Genomic DNA, 20,110 nt, shown 5'->3' on the forward strand with positions numbered 1-20,110 from the left:
CATTAATCTCCTAATCGCCATCGATTAAGCACACATGTATTACCTCCAGTTCCATATAGGTTTGAAATGCCTTTTAATGAACCACTCGGTGCTCAACTGGAAATGCAAGCCACACACATTAGCCAGAAGTTGGACTCCACTCCGATGTGGGTCACCGAATGGCATACGGGGCGTATGCATGATGTAACAGAGCGTAGTCGAGTCCTTTGCAGCATTTGAATGCTGTTTCCTTACTATATTTTTTTCCTTTTTTTTTTTCTTTACCGACTGGGAATACACCGAGAGTGAAGAGGGTACGCACTTTCCCCGAACGGTAAACAAGTGAAAAACATTTCCATTTAGTCCACACACACACACACATACGCACACAGATGGAGATGGGAAAACACGACTGTGTATTTGCCATGTTTTTAATCCACTTGAAGGCACTTAAGGCAGATCACTGCCAAGCGTAAATGCCCCAAGTGCGGTGGGTGGGGCCAAACAAATTGTACAAGTTTAGTTAACTATGGAGCACCCACAACTCCCCCCCTTTTTAAGCTTGTTCAAATTCATAATTCCGATATAAAAAAAATAGAAGCGGCAAAGAAGCTGCGACAGCGCAGACAACAAATGAATGGAGGACAGTAGGCCAAGGGTCAGTTTAAATAATCGACCCATGAGATACTCTAAAAAGGACCAACAGATTTTAATCGCAAACATGCCAGAAAAATTCGTATTCTTGTGTGTTTCCAAGTGCTGAGAATTAATATCACATCTAATAAATAAAAACGGGAATGTACTACAACAATACCATTTATTATTTTCCATATATTATAAAGAAAATGAAAATACATATTATTCAATGCTGCGACTTTTCGTGAATATATTTATATTTAACTTATATTCAAATTTAACGTATAATTTTATTGTGATGCGGACTAACAAACAAATACAACTAGTTTATATTAATAAAACAAATATAAATTATTAAATGAATTCTTAATTTACTCTTCATTTCTTTTATATTTTCAGGTAAACATTTTCTTTGAGCCACTTGTGAAACACGAAAATTTCCAAGGCAAGTTGCGCAAACATTTTATAAATAATAGTGTGTCCTACAAATATGATCGCTGATACCCTGTAGCTTCGCTATGAATATAAAACAATGTGTCATTCGGAAAATGCGTGTGTGTAAACTATAATAACAGTAATAAGAACTAAACTCAATGGCGAATGACAGTTCTCAGTTCGCGCTGAAAAACCCAAATCCCCTTTTGTTTTTCCCCCCCGCCCCTGGGCAGTGCATAGATTACGTTGCCATTTTCCGAAGCTGACTCAGCGGAAAAGCGTAAAGAGAAAACTTCTGACAACGACACACGTCTAAGATTACATGGGCGGTCGGAAAATGGGGGTCGGGCCATTGGTGATGGCCGGGGAAGGGGACGGGGACGGGGGGCTCACTTGCCCCTGATCGAAGGCATTTTCCATGACGGGGAAAACGGAAAATGGCAGGGCACGTTCGACGCTTCACTTAATTAAGCGCCTTTTTGTCTGCTGTAAGTTGATAATTGAGGTTTTGCCGGTTTTGCGGCAGGCAAAAGTTAATCCCTCCCACTCATCAAACGGCCCTTTTCCCCATCTCATTTCCCATTTCCCGTTTCCCGTCTTCCGTTTTCCGTTTCTCACTTTTCCCAGGCCCATAACGAGAAAAGTAGTAACAAAAAGCTGGCAAAGGAAGCGGCCAAACTGCGCTTGAATTGCTCACAAATAATAAAGAAATAATTCAATTTCAACTCTGACTTTTTGTTTGCCTAAGAAAAGTATAAAAGTTTTTCCCACCAAAAATAAATCAAGCTTTGTTATAAATTGGAATACCTTAAAGAGATTTAAATTGGATATTTTTGTGTATTTCTGCAATGATAATAATTATTGTTGTCATAAACCTCTAATTACAATTTTATTTGTATTTATTTTGCATCTCAAAGCCCTTTTGTTTTAGCCACTTCAAAATTGTTGTCTTAATTTGTCACACAAATTTGCATATAAACAATTAAAGCATGGCCTTGATTTTGCCTAAAATAAATTACTATTATATGTTTGAGCAATCATTTATAAGTTTCACTGAACTGAATGCTTAAAATAACAATAAAATTCTAATTAAAAGCTTTGATTGCCTGCAGTCAACAAATGCTTGAAAATATTTTCATGTCATTGTGGCATAAAGTGTATTTCCTTGATTATTTGTTAAAATATACGTTTAATTTTGTGGTCATGTGTCTCTTGTATTTTTTTTAATAAAGGTCAGAGTGTGTTTCTTGTTAGCCTTATATAAGCCCCGTTTTTTTTCCACCTTCTCGCAGCTTAAGCGCATTGTACTGTCATTGTTAGGTAACGTTAAAAGCTTTATGTGGATTATGTTTTTATGGCGCCTGGTCAGGAGTGGAAATCCCAGCGATCCGGGTCGAACTTCATGGCCCTCTCAACTTGGCAAATATTTGTATATGCTGCCATTTTCCTGCAGTCTTCAGCCACCTATGCGGCATTTCCCCCATCAATTTCCACCTCCTGGGAGACACAGCAAATATGCCAAGAAGTCTGACTTGCCCAACTGAATTAAAGAGTAAATTAAGTTTCCTGATCCCAATTTGATTACGACCAGCACAGCAAACACTTTAAATCTTTAATTCCTGGCAATTTAAGGCACAAATATTTGTTGAGCTTAAGTTTTGCTTAAGCCAAAATACATTTATAAACATATGTTTGTCTTTTGGGTAAAAAGGTATTTTCCTAAAAATACTTTCCATACTAAATATTACTATTTGAAGAATAATATATTTAAGATATTATCCAAAATTAGTCATGCTCTATTTTTTAAAATAAATACTCGATTTTAAATTTGTTGGCTGAACTTTGGTAAGTTTAATAAAAAGCCATTTCAAATAACTAAACTAAAACTTGGTTCTGAATAAAATTGTGGAACTGGTTATGGGTTATGCTGGCACTTTTACTGGCTCTATTTTCAGTGTTTTCTTTTTTGCCAAAACTTTGCCAACTTCATTTTGTAGTCCAAAAAACGCCAGAGGAGTCGGAATTTTTTGTGCGAATGGGTTTTTTTTTCGGTTTCGCATTGATTGAGCTACGTGACGATGGACGATGGCACCTGATCGTTTGCCAGTTTAACGATAAAGTGAACAATTTTTTGCTACAAATATTTGCAAGACACTTTAATTCGACCAACTAAATATATATATTTTTTTTGGTATTTTCGGTGGCAGATGAAGGGAAGCGGTTTGGGATTGATGATGATGATGGCGGCAAGGGGCTTTTCATGCTCTGTGCGCCGTGAAACGAGATACGACACACTCACATGCGTCCAAGTATGTGGAAAATGAAACAAGTTTCGGAAAAGCCGGGGAAAAGCGGAAAAGGGGGCGACATCGGTGGCGAGGACAAAGTTACTCGAATGACACAGAAGCAAGCTGCCATTAAATATAGACAGGATACGTAGACACACAGTTGTCTCAAGTACAGCCAGGCCAAGGTTAAGAAAAACCATATATTGTTAGGTTTTAACAACATACAAACGATTATAAATCTTTTGTAATATTAGGTATCTTGAGAACTTGTAAATAAAAATTGCTTAAAGATGGTTTTTTAATTTTTTTTTAATCTGAAGTGTAAAAAAAGTATAAGTATTTTTTATAATATTTATCGAGGACAAGCAAGAATAAATATTTGTCTTAAAAATAAAGATATATATGCTTCTGTTTATATTCTCTTCATTGTTTATTACTTACAATTTTAATTAATCATCCAAAACTGTTTTTATTATATATATTATATTATATAGGGAACGCAAAGTAATATTTTTGAAAAGAAAATGTCATTGACATTGTGCCCGCGAGTGTAGACCCCGAACAGACGGTGACATGTGTAACACCTTGTTGCCGGTTATAAAAACCACAACAGACTAAAACGCCACTCAGAAATCGCCTTCGAGCGTGAGATCCTTGCACTCCCTGGATTCCCTGGAGTGTGAAGGAGTGCAGCTCGGTGTTCAAGTGGGTGGTTTTGGGGGACGCTTAGCCTCCGACAACCCCCTCGCACCTTTTTGTTGATACAAATTAGCTTGACAACCGAGTTTTCATTTCTTTTCTGTTTGATTTTATTTGTTAGCCTGCGGCTTGCTTTTAACTTGACAGCAAACGGAGGAAAAAATATAAGGGGCAACAAAAAGGAAACTTGTGAACCCCCTATATGACCAGCTTCAGGTGTAAATTGTTTTATTGACATTTTGCGTTGAAAGCTTGTGCGCCATTTTTATTTTCCTCAAGGGTTTTAGATAGCTCATGAAGGGTTTACAACGTTTGACAAGCAAATAAACTTAAGTTAAAAATATTATTTAAGTGCTGAACAACCTTTTCCAAGATATTATTTTATAAAAATAAGTTCCAAACAATAAAATAAAATATATAGTGCAGTATTGCCTGTAATAACATAAACAATTTATTTTTTTATAATTTTGTTATCTTAGAAAATTTAAGGGAACCAAAAATATCAGAGTGTCAATTACATTTGAGCTGCTACCCCGGATAAAATCACTCCCAAATCTTTCCTAACTAACTTATTCAGTGTTATTTTCGACAGACAGAACGACAAGCTAGAAAAAAAGGCGAAAACACATTGAAAATTCCCCAGACCCAGCCCAGCGATTTTCCTCGAGCTTTTCCGACTACAAACTTTGATATGGAAAACTTTGCCCGACTGTTGCTGCTGTTGATGCTGTTCTGTACACAGTTTACGTGCAGATTCCCAGCTCCCCCCGAATATATTTTTATGCACTGATAGTGGCCCTTTGGTACTGCTCCCTCTTTTTCCCACCGAAAACGAGTTGAAATTTTCAACTTTTTGCATGGTTGAGCCAAACGATTTTCCGTTTTTTTTTTTTTGCTGATTCTGATGCTCCCATTTCGCATTTCATGAAAGAACAATGTTTTGTTTCTGTCGATCTTCTTTATTTTTCCCAGCTGCCCTCTGTTCTGTTTGTTTGGCTATTTTATTTTTCTGCTTAATTAGATTTCGCATTTTGCAGCATAACAATAACTCCATACATACGCATATTTATACGCGGCTGATAATTGGGGGTATAAATCATGCAGGCCACGCGGCGTATGCGCAACGTGTAAATGTGCAAAATGAAAATGAAACGGAGCGAACAGAAAAAGCCGCTTACAAATTGCGGAGACGGAGTTGGCCAAAGTATTAATAATAGTCGGGAGTTGGCCTCATCGCAATCTGTTTTCGTTGTTACAGCCAACAAAAGGTGGCACAGTGGTTCGAGATCTATGGGGGTATTAAATAAAACACTAAAAGATATTTCAAGTAAATTCTGATATATGTTTAATTACGCAGGAACACAAAATTGAACTTTGTGAAATTTCCACGAACCATTTATAATTTTCCAAGATATTTGATTTTTTTCACCATCCGCGGTATAGCTTAAAACAAAAAACCGATGTTTGCTGGCATTTTGAATTATATGGCCTACAAAATTAGACTTGTCTTAAATATTTTCGCTGAAACACACTCTCAATACATGACGGCGTTGCTTTAAAATAGTCCTCATCTTGAACTATTGTTGAAACTCCCAAAATGTTCACAACTTCTCTATAGATACCGCCTCTAAAATATAAATTTTAAAATAATTTGTATTTTTCTTGGAATTTTTTGGCCAATGTATGCTTTAATTTCGGCTTAAAGCGATTTCATTAAGATATTATGTTGAATTAGAAGACAATAAGACCGTTCTTTTTTGTTTTATTATCTACTCCTATATGTTGTAAATAGGTCATGGCATTTATTTATAATTTTGTATGCTTACATTTTCATGCCATTTGTGTTCCTTTTTTTTTTTTAGATTCAATTATTTAATATTGATAAACTGAAATGCAAAATAAACTCAAAGGAAATAGCGAAATATTTTTAAAATAACCCCATAAGTTGTAATTTAATTTCAATTCACAGTATCTTGTTTTCTTTTTTATTTAAAATATATATATTATTATTATAATAAATGACTTTTGCCCCACTGTTGCGTGTCGGTGGCTAATGAGACCAAGTGCAAGCTCCGCTCATCGCCCGCTGTGATGGCTTCGCTCCACTTTGCTTGGCTTTTTCCGCCATAAACGCTTTTCCGGGCATTTTCGGTGGCTTTTGGCATCGCCCCCGGTGGGGAGAACCCTGTTTTCCATGGAGGCAGAAGGGGGTCATAATTCATTTCCACATAATTTGACTTGCACACGCGCGCAGCGTCAACGCTGAAGATGCCAAAGAATGGATGACTGTCGCAAAGCACTGCAAGACAAATCACCACACTCATTATATTTTATTGTATCATCTTCAAGAAATTAAAAAAAACGTTTAAATTAATAGGAAAGTTGTTGATTGAAATCAACAACATGGTGTTTCAAAAGGATCAATTTTCTTAAATATATAAGGCTCAGTGGACTTAGGGAAAATTGTAGTTTAGTTATGAGAAAAAACTCAACTTAATGATACATTCAAAATTGGTGTTTAAATTTAACATGAAATATTTGTGTATTGTTTTGTTTTGGATACCATATATTTTGACCAGTGTATGGGGGGTGCCTTATATAGGTTACATAGCACACAGCGAGTGATGGCCGTGGGGGGCGTGGCACCTGTTTCCCGCCTTCCAGCGTTGCCGCAGACAGCTGTCACTTAAATTCACTTTTCGACTGACAACTGCGTCGAAGTGGCATCCTGCAGATCCTTCACGGGTTCTTCACGGAGCAGGGGCGTTCCTGTAATGGGGGGCAAACATTTATTTTACCAAAGGATGCGCGCGGAATGTTAAAAGCTTTTCGCTTTTGATAAAAGTTCAATAGGCACTTATTTTCCCCCATTTTTCTTTCGCACCTGAATCAATAACAATATAACTAATAGCCAATCAAATTGTAGAAATTTAATATAAACAACAAATAAATAAATAAATGCATAAATAAATAAGGTTTATATTAATTTTCAGAATGCCAATAAAAAAAGAAAACCAAAGAATATATCAAATATTGAACTGATAAGTAACAATCAAAGATATCACTTTTGTTTCCGAGAAGCATAATTTTTTGCATTTATTGAAAGCATAAAAATAATGGGATTCAGTGCGGAACCAACTACTGTTCTTACAACACTTGCCATTCTGAAAATTTCCGCAAACCATTTTGCCTCTCAAATCCTCACTCAATTTGCCTCAGTTTGCCTCTTCAATTCACAAATGGATATTTCTCCTCTGCATTTATATAGATTTTTTTTGTGGGGAAATAGGATTGCATACAAATGTTGCATACTTAGCCACCCCTTTTCCCCGTTTCGCCCGCTTTTTCCCCACCATTTTTTCATCCTCTAGTATTTGATCCGTTTGCGTTGGGTGTGCAAAATTCCAGTGAATTTTCGCATTAAATGCTGTGCGTGCTTCTCTTAACAAACGAAACAATTTAAGTGGAAAATCTGGCCAAAAAGAGACAAAACGACGACGGGCGAAAGAGACGACAATTGAGTTGCATTTGGTGGCCATCATTGGAAGTGTCAGAAGACAAAGTGACTGCACAATTGACAATCTCTGGCTGTCCTTTGGATTTTTCTCCTCACAGCTCACTCAATAAAATTCATGAGTCGCCGACAGCGATAGTGCGAAGAAAGAGACAGACTCACTGACCAGAAAGGGACGGACTGAGCCGTGAAAAGTTTTGCAACTTTTCATATAAAAAAACCATGAATAAATGACCCCAGCATATTAAATTATTATGCATTTTCACCACCCGGTTTTTTTATTTTTTTGTGGCACTGCATTAAGTATAATGCTGATCATCAATGTTTTTTAATGCTTAGTATCTGGGACTCACCTGAATAATCAGCCAAATGACAGTCATAAACCACTGAAAAGGAAAAACGGTGGATAAAAGTCATGACGTAGTTAAATTGAAAATGTTTAGTTAGTGATGGGATTTTAATATGATAGATCCATTTTAATTAAAATTTTTAACTAAACTTAAACATGCTAAAAATGGATAGACAGTATTAAAATTTAAGTGTTCTAATGTTTAGAAATAGGTATTATATATTTAAAATAATAGATATAAAATCTTAAGCGATGATTATCATTATTTAATATATCTTTAAGAATTTGTTTGTTATTTCAGATTAGAATTAGTTTATGAAAATACTTGCAGTGTTAAATTAAATATACATATATTGCTAGTAGAGAGATTTTAATATGATAGATCATACATTACATTAAAATTATCACTAAAACTTGGAAGTATTATTAAATAAACTGATCATAAATATTCTAAAATATGTATTCTCATTTTGAGATATATAAAAATATATTTTTTTAAAATAAAAATATTATCCTTAGGGATGATTATATGTATTCATTATATTTATCTATAAGAATTTGTTAGTTTTTTTTAATTAGAGTCAGTTACTCATGGAAACACTTGTAGTTAAGCAATGTCGGTCTCCTGCCGTTTTTGTTTTTCTCCAAGCTGTCGACCCACATACATTCTTTTTTTTTGTTTGAATATTTTCATGGAACCCATCGATCAAATAGTCCATCAGTCAGTCCACGAGGTTAGTTGAGTGAAGTTTTGGCTTTGGCCCGGGACATTAGTCAAAATGTTAACTAAATATGGCTTCAATTGCTTAACTGCTGCTGACAGCGGTTAGTCAAGGGAAATCGGTGGATGAGGGGCACAAGGAGCTGCATTTACCCATGATTGAATTTGTTGAAAAAGAAAAAGGGAACACAAAGCGTTTATAAATCATCGGATTAAAATATAAAAAAAAAGGGAAAGCCGCCTGCTCACATTTATTGGCATTAGCCTCGAAGTTGTCGACGTCCGTGGCCAGCTCATTAATCTTAGTTAGCCCCGGCTGCTATATACTCTATATAGTCTATATATTTATACATATAAAGGGCCCCCAACCACCTGACCTTAACCCATTGCTGCCTTGCTGCCTTGCTGGCCGCCATGGCATCGCTTAACCCACCATCCTCGGCGCTCGAGAGACTCTCGCTCACAACTTTACACAATTTTAATTCATTTTAATTTGTTGCCTGTTTATCTTTGTGACTGAGCTTCACAGCCTGGTTAAAGGACCCTCCGCCTGCGTGTCCTTCACTCTTTAAGTTGGCTTAAGCAGCTGTAAGCAATTCACTTTCGTCGAGTACCTTACTCGCGCCCTCTCGTTCGGGGGACAGAAAGAAAAAATCACTTTTAAATCAGCCCGAAAAATGTTTTCTCAGCTGGTTGCTGCTGATGTGAATCAAAAGTTTTAAATGCGATGAGCGGAAAACAATTTTATCTAGATTAAAAATATTCAAATTTTTGTTTTCAACGAAAATAAATAAAAATACAAAAATACTAATATTTAAATAGAAACAATTCTTGTGTGGAAAATATTGTTGAACAAAAGTAGCATGAATACTGTAGGAGCCACAGTTTTGGGCGGTTTGTGGGCGTCAGAGGGGGCGTGGCATGTTCGCGAAACAAACTTGAGCTGCTTAGGAAAATAAGGAATCTAAATCTGAAATCTCAAGCCTCTAGTTCTTACAGTTTCTGAGATCACGGTGTTCACACGGGCAGAAAGACATGGCTGGATCGACTCGGCTAGTGATGCCGATCAAGAATATATATACTTTATGTTACATTATTTTCCCCGAATGCAATATACACTTTTACTCTACGAGTAACGAATATAACAAGGTGAAAAAAAAAGAAAATAAAGTAAAAGGAAAAATACCTATATGGAGTAAACTATATAAGTAATTGCTGTTTGTGTTGGCAGCACGTGTCCTGCGCAAGTTGGCCATCAATCAAACCATCAAAGTGGCTAATCAATTGAAGCTGGCCAAAGTCAAGGACTCCTCACCGAGTCACTAAGGCCAAACAAAAAAAGAAATCAAACAAAAAAAGGACATTGAAAGCAACACAATTTTCTAGTTCATTCAACTCAATCATTTTAATGAGTGTTTTTCCAGTGCTCTTACTTGAATTTATGGATATTAAAGGCGCTCCCATTTTCTGCCCCCGAATTTGTGCTTATCAACTCCCGCAGATTGCAATTGTTTCGCAACTGGGAATAACTTTATCACTAAATTGGTTATCAAAATCGCCTCCCTGTCTGACCATATTTTTGCTCTCTTTTTTCCTATACTTTTTGGCAATTTTCCATTTGGGTTTTTGGGTGGCTTTTATTTTATTTGATTTTATTTTTGTTCATTTCCAGGGCTTATCGTTTGTGAGGGGCTCACGAAAAATGCCAGAAGCCGGGGCGGGGAAAATCCTATAATAGAGGCTACTGCAATTTTTTTTGTAATTATTTGTGGTCAGAGAGCCACCCGTTTGTATCCTCCTTTATCGCGGCAAAACAATGCGGCCCCTTTCATTTCTAACCCCGCCTTTCTATTCGCTTTTCCGACTTTTCCTCTGCATTGGCAATATATTTTCTATTTTTAAGACTTGTCTGCTTTTGTCTTTATGCCCGCCAAGATAGACCGTGGGTTAATGGAATGGGTATATAGGACTAAATAAAAGTTATGAAGTCGTTGAACAAAAAGTACTCAAAAACCAAGCATTAAAATTCTATATTTTAAAGACACTTTCTTAACTATTTAATAATATTGTTATTAGTTTTATTTTGATTAAATAAACTAAAACTTATCTGTACTATTTCCGAAATGAGTTTATGCATTTAAGATTTATTATTATATGGAATTTAAAAAGTTACAACGATTTACAATTATTTAAGCACATTAGTTCCAAAATGTTCTGAAACTTTTAGCGATTTTCAATTCCTCAAAATAATTAGTACGTCAATATTGTCATTTAATTTGCAATTTCGGGCAAAACATTAAACTTTAGTCCTACGAAAAGCGTCCGATTACCCCCTTTTGCTGTTTGCACATTTTTCGATTTCCATTAAACTCAACTTTATCGCTTGGAGGTCATCGGGCGAGTCGACTCCCGGGAGAACTTCTGTTGACTTTTCTTATCCCCGCGTCATCGTTTGCGGGGCATTAGCGGCACATATGTATGCTCTCCACATATCAAAACCCTCCTTTGTTTCTATTGGCTTTGTAGTTTGGGGTTTGGGTCCGGGTTTGGGGTTTGGGTTGGATATATGTATTTTATGGTTATGTTCGCATATTGAAGGCCATAAAAACGGGCCAAGGAACACTAAACTAGAATAGAGAAATTGTCCTTTGTCAAGGCAATTTACATTCCATTTTCGCTTAGTTTGTTGCGACAAATTAAAGCAGGGGGCTTAAACGATATTAATCCGACAGTCAATTCATATTCAATTGAAGCACTTTTTCCCACCCCTATCGATTGCTCATTTGCCTTCGGACAGGATTTTCGCACTTCTATGTGTCATTTAGGCCTGGGGGTTGGGGGTTTAGGGGATAGCCCCGGGGATCTGGGTCCAACTCATTTTCCACACACATATACGGGGTCCCCCGACCATCCCACTTGAGTGGCTCAAATGCCACTCGAAGCGAAAAAGGCGAATCGAATCGAAATGCGAATGCGACCAGTGGTGCCAATTTGTCCTTATTCCAACAGAACTGCCTCCAATCACCTACCGATATATATCGATACAAATGATTTCAAGCCTAGGAACCCAATAAATTCTCATTTTGAACAAGAAAAGAAACTAACTTCGACAAACCGAAGCTATTATACCCTTGCAGATCGTTCCCGTGGGAGCATTGTACGTACAGAGCTTCAGATTTTACGAAAACTAAAAACTAATTACAGAAATATTAAGAAAATGTTCTATTTCAATTTACTAGCGTATATTTTTACCGAAAACGAAATATAACGGTCTTTGCATTATTTTGACAATATTTATCCGATCATTCCTACGGCAGATATATGATAATATCGTTCGACTGAAATATTATAAAAATGATATTCCCAAGATAAGAAGTGAATATGTCAAGAAACATTAAAACTATAATTTTAAAAAAATGTTGTTCACTACGTTGCAAACTTCTAACTGAAATCATTATACCCTCTGCAAGGGTATACAAATTATGAAACAATAATATTTGATAGTGTTATTTTCCATACAAATCCTACATATTTTTAAATATATTAAGCTGACAACACTAGCTGTGACACATGCGGCCAATTTATATCTGCTCTCCCTCAGCTCATCAGAAAAATATGGAGAAAGGGCATGAGTAGTCGCTCTGATTATTCAAATATATATATATATGTATAGAGGGGTTCGACTGATTCGATTAGTCCAGACTACCGACTACACACTGTGTTCGAAATGTAAGATCATAAAAAATAATGAAACAGCCGATGAAGGGCCTGATTTTCTCTATTTTCTGATGACATGGCCAGAAATATTTTGTTACCTTTGTTAGTTAGTGCCATAAAACCTGAAAAGCACCTCAGAGAAAATTGAATTTTAGTTGCAGGGAAGAGAGAATAAAATCCGATTAAGTGCCCATGCACTTTTCAAATTATTTCGTGAAAATGAAAAATCTTATATGCAAAACTAATAATTAGAACATTTATAATAAATATATTTCGGCAATGAACGTTGATATAGTAAATGTTGGCATTGTTATATTACAGTGATGAATGAATGTAAGTACTACGAAATTGGAAATAACAAATTCTCTTTTATGGAGTTTCCATTTAAAATCGAATGCAACTAAAACAAAAATTACTTTTTAAAGAAAACATTTTTGCCTTCGCCATTTATGTGTGTGCGTCGTGTTTTGACTTTTTCCCTCTTGGGCAACATTTGTATGGGCAATTGCATTTTGTCACTTTACCGTCAAGCGTAAATATTTTGTTAAATATATTGAAAGCTTCCCCAAAACATACTCACAAAGTGGGCCAGAAGGTTAAAGTAAGCCGGAACGATGGGGTCTAAAAGCGTTATCAATGGGAGCAACTTGCAAGTGAGCAAACAAAGACCGAGAAATTTTAATAATATTAGAGCTGGAAGGAGGGAGAAAAATTGGGGTCGGGGTGACTGGCATAAAAACTTGGGTACACGGAAAACAAGATTGGTTTTTGTAAATCATTGTTTGCATATTCAAGGTCCAGTAAAACATTTTGTCCAAGTTTTTTTGCTCTAAATATTTTACACTACACTTTTAGAGCCTATAAAAGATGTAGTATAACTTGGGCTTCCATTTCAGTATTATTTATAATTGTCTTTTAATGTTGGTTAATTTTAAGACAACGTTGTGGCACATCTTAAAAAATTTGTTGGCTTTTTATAAACCAATTTAATTATATGCTTAATTTTTTTTTTAAATTTTCTGACTGTGTAAAAGCGTGTGTGCGGCAGCTGCCACGCCCCTGCACTTTATGCGCCCTTCATTATTGTCCTGCTTGCTCGGACTCAACTTGTACGTGCACTCATATCTCACAGCTGCCACACTTTATTCTAATCATGAGGGGGTCCTGTGCCAGGATATGGGATAATTCACAGAAAGACGTGTGCAAGTCATTCGACGGACATGGCCAAAACACACATTTTTAGGCAATTCTGCGCATATTTGGCTTAGACAACTTTCCCCATAGCTCGTTCGTTCGTTTTGTTTGAGTGGCTTTTGCTTAAGTCGGGGATTGTACATTATGAATTTGCCGCCTAATTGAATTAACGACTTACCAGATACGCCATCAAAAACGCATCAAAATCCCAAGAAAACATATAAAATTGTACACAATTAAATAGTGGTCTATGCTTTTTAAAAACTTGTAAGCAAATAATTTTGTTGGTTCAAAATATACTTTTAAATATTAAACAGATCATTAGGTTAATTTTTTTAATTTTTAAAAAATGTAAAAATCCAGAGTATGGTACATTGTTTATCAAAAAGTGATATATTAAGCCTTTTTTATTTTAAAATTTAAAAAAGGCGTATGGTTAATATGATTTATTATCCATTTCATAGGTGTCTAAAAGTAAACAGCGAAAGAATAATCTGAGTCATTTTTAATTAAAGCATAAAAATGTGTTGCATACTTGTAGGCACCATTCTTAGTGATTTCAAACCACTAGATATGGTAATAGCACCGTCTTGTTACTATTATTTTAACCATAGCTGCGCGAATACGCAACAAATTGCCATTTCATTTGCATCTGTTGATGAAATTTTGCGGTTGCAGCCACCCACTCTCTCTCTATTCTAATGAGCTGCACAACCGTTGCCATAGCCACAAAATGCGGCCAAGATTGTTGCAATACATGAAGATATATGTATGCATGCACACCCACATGGCCACAAAGGCAGCAACATCAGTTAATTGTGGCTTATTTTCGCTCAAATCCACACACCCACGCATTTGAGAATTTCATAATAATATTTGATATTATTGCGTATTAATTTTAATAGCAAAACCATAGAGACAAATCGGACTTCTTGGCAACCAAACTACTGATGACTTTCAACTCAAGTCTTTGTGAATTTTCCGCTTAATTATTGCATGATTATAAAAGAGCTACTTAAATTTACAGTTTTCAAAATAATAGTATGCACAATAAATTTTAAAATATAAAAATAATATTTTCAATTAAATAATACAAATTTATTTACATGTATTAAAGAATGTGGAATGTAATTTTAGCAGTTTACAAAGCAGCCATTTTTTTACGAATAAAAGTGCACCCATCAACGTTTTGATAATGCCAATTCATTGAACAATATTGCTTAATTTTTATTGAAAGGGTATGACACGAATACGGTTCGTTTCCATTGAAACGAAGAAAATCGAAATGAATTTCCCGCACTTTTCGGTCGGCCAATTTCAAAGAAAACTGCAATGACAACGAGCACAAATGGCTGTCATAACTGTCAATAAAAACATAAGCGAAAACAACATAAACAACAAGCTGCCAACAGCAGCAATAACAACAACAACAACAAAGTAACAAACAATGGGCGGGAAAAACAACATCCATGTGCCTTTGGATAATAAAACTCATAAAAATCAAGCAACGACAAACAAAGTCAAGGAAAATGTTAACGATAATATTGCCCCCGAGAAAAAGACTGAGAATGTGATAAACCAAAAATGAGTATACGAATTTTTATGCCGAAAATCGTAAAACATAAATAAGATTAAACTCGCTGCTTAATTGTGATTTGTTTTTATTCTGGGGAAGAATTTACTTATATTTATCCATTCGGTTGCAATGTAAAATCTAAAGGGCAACAACAAGATGTTGTATAATAGTTACTTGAAATATGGGGTTAAGTATTCACAGCGAAAATATCTTTAAAGAGTTTTTGTAATTTATAGCAATATTCCCTTTTTAGCACCACAATTTGCGAGGTTCATTTAGTGAACCTATACCCACATGTTTGTCCACATTCGATTTGGTATTTAAACAGGGCCATTACTCATTTACCAGACTCCATTTTCCACCGCCCTTTTTCCATTTCCACATTCACCACCGTTACCACCAAACTATTGATGGTTTTCACCCATTTTCCACCATCAATTATGATTGGCAAATGCTACGCGTTGCCAAATGGAAATCAATTTTTCACAGAATTCATCTTCGATCTGGTAAATGCTTAATTGGCCGCGTTTATGAATAAATAACTAGCTTATAATTGTGGAAATTGTTCGTTTTTTGATTACAGATACACGTTTCTCATTTGGTGCCTGGAAACTCGGAATTCGAATTAAAGGCTGAGTGCGGGAAACTAAACTAATTTTTCTGGTAAGACTTCTTTGGATTCCATTCTTGTCCCCCCCTCCCAGCACATTTAACCCGGTGAAAAACAAAGGGAATTAAGCGGGAAAAGCAGGAAAATCAGGCAACGGGAAAATGGGGAAAATCCTGGTTGAGATGTGGGACAAAGCCAAGAGGCATTTTATGGTTATCCTGCCTCCTGTCGCAAAGGTGTAAAACTTTGAACATGAAATGACATGCCGATTAAATTAATGTTCCTAACTGCGAAGAAGGGCGCAAAGTTAGAAAGAGACGGTGGGTGGGCGGCAGAAAGAGAGGGCCAATAAAGCGGACCTGAGACCCATGAAAAAATATCATAAAAATAAGCAGATAGCATTAGATTCAGGCTACGGACAAGAAATACCCTAATTTATATACAAACATAAATTTTTGTATCTCTCAATAGCAAAATATGGGAAGAAAAAAGGGTTAAAACAAAATACAATCTGTTTTTTAATTTTGTTTATAATTATAATGTATATTATAATTATAATTAATGAATAAAAAAATTATACTACAAAATTTTTAATGCAAACTTTTGTTTTTAAATTATTTATAACTTTTTCAAAAATATCAAATAAATGGAGACTTTTTAAAATAAATCATGAAGAAATTAAAAATGTTATCAAGACACTACTTAAAATATCTTTCATTTGGGTACAAAATGCAAACTTTAATCTCTGACAACCCCTTGGAATCTTTGTTTGTATGTTTATCTGGGAGAATATGAGAGAATTTGGCCAAAGGGTCCATTGACACCTGCGACCTGCATCAGTGCGAGAAAGAGAGGGAGGGAGGTCGGCAGAAAGAGAGGGGCATACAGACGCCACATGCCGACATCATTAGAGTGGGACACCATGTAATCACAATAAATGACAATGGTCGACAACCTGGAGCCCCTGCTCTGAAATCGGGAGACGGTGTAAGCTGATATTTTCATTTAATCATGCCCGAATGACGTTGAACCCTTGAGCCTTATTCGATAACAAGGTCAAAAAATGGTGGGCATCAGTGTGTTAAGGACTTGGGTTTTTTCGAGCTCTCTTTTTCAAACAAATTTTACATTTAATAAAAATTACAAAATAAACTCACATATTCATATCAAACTCTTTTAAATTTCGGTAAACTAACCAGGAACATTAAAAATAAAATTTGAAACCCAAGGGAAACTATAAAGGAAGCTCACTTCGGGAAAACTTAAAACCAATTACAGAAATATTAACAAAATGTTGCATTTTAATTTACTACCGTTATTATTTACCGAAAACGAAATATTACGGTCTTTGCATTATTTTGACATTAATTAGTGTAAATATCAAATGGTCATTATAAATAGTTATTTTAAATTAAATAATAATAATACGAATCGACAAATAAGCCCATATATCCATATCACATATAACCATATCATTTAAGATGTTAACATAATGGAAAAATGTACTCAATATATAAAATTTATATTTATCTAACATCCATGTTTACAGATACGCGATAGCTAGCCATGACTTTTAAAAATAAATAAATAAATTAAAATAGCCAAAGTGCAAGTCAGTATCAAATGGCAATTATAAACACTTGTTCTTATTTAAAAATAATAAAAAAAATGTGGAAATATGATGCTAAACGGAACACAACTAATGTTTAGCATTATCAAGGGCTTTGACCCAAAATCCAACCAGTTAAGTCCTAGATTTTAGGCGTCATAACAAGCAGCTTTTTGGAGAGACATCCTGACATCCGTCAAATAGAAATATCAAAACAAATTACATTTGGCCCGACCGCAGAAATTGCAATCAACACAGGAATTGCATATGAAATGGTGACCTTCCGCCATGTTTTCCGCCCCCAAAAACCCAACATCCATCAACATTTCGCAACCATAAATTTTCGCCACATTTTTCGTGCAACTTTACAGCGTTGTTTTTGGCTTTTTAATACTTTTTCCAGTTCGAGCCAAAAGCTGTTCAAATAGTTGGGCAGTTCAACGAGCGTTGCCTCATTTATGTCAACATTAAAACCAAATTGCGTTTACTCGAGTTTTAATTTCAGCCAAATTCCATTTCAGCAATAAAAGGTGGATCGTTGCACCTATATACACAATTGAAAATTTAAACTATTAAAGGTAATAACGTTTTAAAATCGTATGTATTTTATAAGAAGAAATCTCATCTTTTTAATAATATTTTAGTGGGATTTTGACGCAGTATTATGTTGTAAAAATGTTTAGATATTTCCACACTTTCCCCTGGCCTTAGATAAAAGATACAGTTTTATAATTGTATTTAATTTTTAAATATATTGGAAGCAATCCAATTTAATTTATTATTTTTTTAACTCTACAATCTTTTAGTTCAGTTATGACGCAGCGATAAGTTGTGAAAAGGCATAAAGTTTAATATTTGTATTTAACATTTGATAGATATAAAATAAAATAGAAGAATTCCTATTTAAAATTTTTTTTAAGTGTTCAATCCTTTAATTTCGTTATGACGCAATGATAAGTAGTGAAAATATTTAGATATTTCCACATTTTCCCCTGGCGAAGTCTCCTTTCAGCAAAGAACACACACACACACAATAAATCCAATGCCAGGGTCAAAACCTTTCATTGCGGATTACGGAATATAAATAGAAGGAATGAAAGAAATCCACATTTATAACCAACAGCGAAAGAACTCAGCTGGCATTCTTTGAACGGATACTAATATAAAATGTTAAAAATATTCAAAGCTGTCTGGCGAGGATACCCGTTTCATAGATACATATATATATAACTCATTGAAGGCGGACAGGGATTCACTTTAATTAAAAACCCAATGTATAAATACATGTATTCTGATATATATGGAAATCAGGGTGTTTGTGTGCGTTTGGCTGTGGAATTCCCCGATCTAAACCAAAAGCGTTCCCTCCTTGGATTTCGGATAAAGGAATTTTCCTAAATAAACTTGGCCACCGAAGGGACCAAACTTGTTGATGTTGGTAGAGTTTCATCCTTTTGGACTTTGGCAGGACAACAGCGGCTGCAGCTTCGTTTCTCTACTATATTTCTACAGTATTTAATGAAAGCGCATGAAAAATTAAATACAAATACTAGGCTTGTGCGACAAGTGGCTGAGGGGAAATTTGGATAAAGGAAAGCCATTAGCAACAAGAAGGGAAAATGCGAATGAAGTTGTAGGGCTGTGCGGGAAAGCCATTTAGTTCATCCGTTTAAATATGCAAATGGATACTCGAAAACTATTTTATTCACACACGCACACATTCCGCCCAGTTTCCCGGAACAGAACTTCTTATTTTTCTATATTTTGTGTATGTTTCTCTTTGTTGGCCTAGAACCCGCCCTCAGCAGGCTCTTTAGTGTTATGTGCTGTTTACGAGGCCATAAAAGACGGGAAAACCGAGATGGGTGGGGGCAGCGGGAAAAGCGCTTGGGGAAAATGGGAAATGTCCTAAATGTACTGGATTTAAACACACCGATGCAACGCTTACTCTTCGAAAATGTTGCACATAACCCAGAAAATTAGAAAATCTTTTAATGTTTTATTTGAAATATTACAAGATAAGGCCAACAAAATTAGTATTTTATTAATAAATGGAATAAAAAATTCGAATTCTTATCATCATATAAATAAAACAATTACTAAAATAAAATTAAGTTAAATTTTTTATATTTGCAATTAATGGCAATAATAATCCACTAAAAATCACACGAATTTAAACGAACATAACCATTTCATTTTATTAATAATAAAAAAAAATACTTGGTTGGCCCAACGAGTAATTATATTCAACAAATAAGTAATACAACCTATTTTAGTCTGTTTCTTTTATCCTTTTTAAAAAATACAAGGTACAGGATTAATACAACCTTTTTTTATTTGAGCTGAAAACTATTTAATCACATTTGTGGATAAATAACAAATACGGTAAATATTGTAAAATACCTCAAAAATGTGACGTTTGACCCTGATCCTGTTCGTGTCATGTCCTCGATGATTGCTGTAACTCCAAAAAAAAGAGATTTTCCGCCTTTGTATACACAAGGGCCGGTGAAGTGATGAGAAGAGAAGTGGAGACCTTCTGTCTGACATTGCGAAAGCATTTGTAGTGACATGAAAAAAGAAAGCCCACGCAGACAGACAGAAAAAAAAAATGATGAAAACGGAAAGGGAACTCGAACATGAACATTCCACATGAACGCCATCGACATCATCGACAAGCTTTGACCAATAAGCCGCCTAGACCGGTTTTTAACCGTAACTGAACCCGGCTCAAATCATGTCAACTTAGGCCACCAATGCGAGAAGCCGCCCGCATGTTTTGA

General features: G+C 35.3%; 1 protein-coding gene across 1 annotated transcript in view; it reads left to right on the top strand.

Moving 5' to 3' along the window:
- The window catches only part of LOC119557826 (allatostatin-A receptor), a 96,494-nt gene that overhangs the window by 34,425 nt on the left and 41,959 nt on the right, over positions 1 to 20,110 (top strand). The window contains exon 2 of the mRNA XM_037870784.1: positions 15,692 to 15,771. The gene's annotated coding sequence lies outside the window, so the exon portion shown is untranslated. The remainder of the gene's footprint in view (positions 1 to 15,691; positions 15,772 to 20,110) is intronic.

This window comes from Drosophila subpulchrella, chromosome X (genome assembly GCF_014743375.2).
Source record: "Drosophila subpulchrella strain 33 F10 #4 breed RU33 chromosome X, RU_Dsub_v1.1 Primary Assembly, whole genome shotgun sequence".
Taxonomy (NCBI): Eukaryota; Metazoa; Arthropoda; class Insecta; order Diptera; family Drosophilidae; genus Drosophila; species Drosophila subpulchrella.